Source organism: Oncorhynchus nerka, linkage group LG8, assembly GCF_034236695.1.
Source record: "Oncorhynchus nerka isolate Pitt River linkage group LG8, Oner_Uvic_2.0, whole genome shotgun sequence".
NCBI classification, from domain to species: Eukaryota; Metazoa; Chordata; class Actinopteri; order Salmoniformes; family Salmonidae; genus Oncorhynchus; species Oncorhynchus nerka.
The window spans coordinates 10,940,743-10,943,258 of NC_088403.1; positions in this window are offsets into that span (position 1 = coordinate 10,940,743).

Consider the following 2,516-nt stretch of genomic DNA (forward strand, 5'->3'; position numbering starts at 1 on the left):
TTTACAGCCATGTGTTATTGTCTCCTGAGGTAGACTGACCCCTGTTAAAGGACCAATGACCACGTCTCTGTTCACTTCCTCTAAAACGGCCCTCGACCTAAAACGGGCCTCGACCTCAGGGCTGCAGAGGGAAGAATTAAAATATACATGGTCTTGATGCTGTCTGCTGCACCTCGCCTCAACTGTCTGTCTCTCTGCTGCACCTCGCCTCAACTGTCTGTCTCTCTGCTGCACCTCGCCTCAACTGCTTGTCTCTCTGCTGCACCTCGCCTCAACTGCTTCTCTCTCTGCTGCACCTCGCCTCAACTGTCTGTCTCTCTGCTGCACCTTGCCTCAACTCTCTGTCTCTGCTGCACCTTGCCTCAAATCTCCGTCTCTCTGCTGCACCTTGCCTCAAATCTCTGTCTCTCTGCTGCACCTTGCCTCAAATCTCTGTCTCTCTGCTGCACCTTGCCTCAACTCTCTGTCTCTCTGCTGCACCTTGCCTCAAATATCCATCTCTCTGCTGCACCTTGCTTCAAATCTCTGTCTCTCTGCTGCACCTTGCCTCAACTATGTCTCTCTGCTGCACCTTGCCTCAAATCTCCGTCTCTCTGCTGCACCTTTTCTCAAATCTCTGTCTCTCTGCTGCACCTTGCCTCAACTCTCTGTCTCTCTGCTGCACCTCGCCTCAAATCTCCGTCTCTCTGCTGCACCATGCCTCAAATCTATCTCTCTGCTGCACCTCGCCTCAAATCTATCTCTCTGCTGCACCTCACCTCAAATCTATGTCTCTCTGCTGCACCTTGCCTCAAATCTATCTCCCTGCTGCACCTTGCCTCAACTCTCTGCTGAGTCTCCCCAATCAGACGAGAAAGGACATTTGGAATGAGGCCATAGTGTTTGATTCATTACCTCTCTGTTTTTCACACACAAGTGGACGGCCTACACACCATTCTGCTCTAGTGTATTATGAGGAAGCCCCAGAGTCTATGGGATGGCTGGACACTTAACAGTGACACACACAAATATACGGGCCGCACTACGATGGAGGGAGCTGGACCGGATGCTAGACATTATGGGATTGAAAGCAAACAAAACAGTGAGTCACCATTTATCTCTCTCTCTCACTCACTCACACACACACCCACCCACACACACCCACCCGCACACACCCGCACACACCCACACACACCCACCCACACACACCCACACACACCCACCCACACACACCCACACACACCCGCACACACCCGCACACACCCGCACACACCCACACACACCCACACACACCCACACACCCACCCACACACACCCACACACACACCCACACACACCCGCACACACCTGCACACACCCACCCACACACACCTGCACACACACACCCACACACACCTGCACACACCCACACACACCTGCACACACCCACCCACACACACACCTGCACACACCCACACACACCTGCACACACCCACACACACCCGCACACATACACACACTGGAAGCAGACTTGTTCTACCATGACTTCATCAAAGCAGCTGGTCTCTGTTGTCTCTCACAAAGTAGCTTGTCTCTGTTGTCTCATAAAGTAGCTGGTCTCTGTTGACTCTCATAAAGTAGCTGGTCTCTGTTGTCTCTCATAAAGTAGCTGGTCTCTGTTGTCTCTCACAAAGTAGCTGGTCTCTGTTGACTCTCATAAAGTAGCTGGTCTCTGTTGTCTCTCTCAAAGCAGCTGGTCTCTGTTGACTCTCAAAGCAGCTGGTCTCTGTTGTCTATCAAAGCAGCTGGTCTCTGTTGTCTCTCAAAGTAGCTGGTCTCTGTGTGTATCAGGCAGAGTCAAAATGGCACCCTTTGAGTTGAAAACACCAGTGAATGCAACAGGTCGGATGATTTTCAAACCAAACAAACATTCTGAAAGTGAAGCTGAGCGGGGATGCAGGCAAGGTGCAGAGACAGAGAGTTGAGGCAAGGTGCAGCAGAGAGACAGAGAGTTGAGGCAAGGTGCAGCAGAGAGACAGAGAGTTGAGGCAAGGTGCAGCAGAGAGACAGAGAGTTGAGGCAAGGAGCAGCAGAGAGACAGAGAGTTGAGGCAAGGCGTAGCAGAGAGACGGAGAGTTGAGGCAAGGCGCAGCAGAGAGACGGAGAGTTGAGGAGAAAGTTGCAGCAGAGAGACTGAGAGTTGAGGCAAGGCTTGCAGAGAGACGGAGAGTTGAGGCAAGGCTTGGCAGAGAGACGGAGAGTTGAGGCAAGGCAGCAGAGAGACAGAGAGTTGAGGCAAGGAGCAGCAGAGAGACAGAGAGTTGAGGCAAGGTGCAGCAGAGAGACAGAGAGTTGAGGCAAGGCGCAGCAGAGAGACAGAGAGTTGAGGCAAGGTGCAGCAGAGAGACAGAGAGTTGAGGCAAGGCACAGCAGAGAGACAGAGAGTTGAGGCAAGGCGCAGCAGAGAGACGGAGAGTTGAGGCAAGGCGCAGCAGAGAGACAGAGAGTTGAGGCAAGGTGCAGCAGAGAGACAGAGAGTTGAGGCAAGGCGCAGCAGA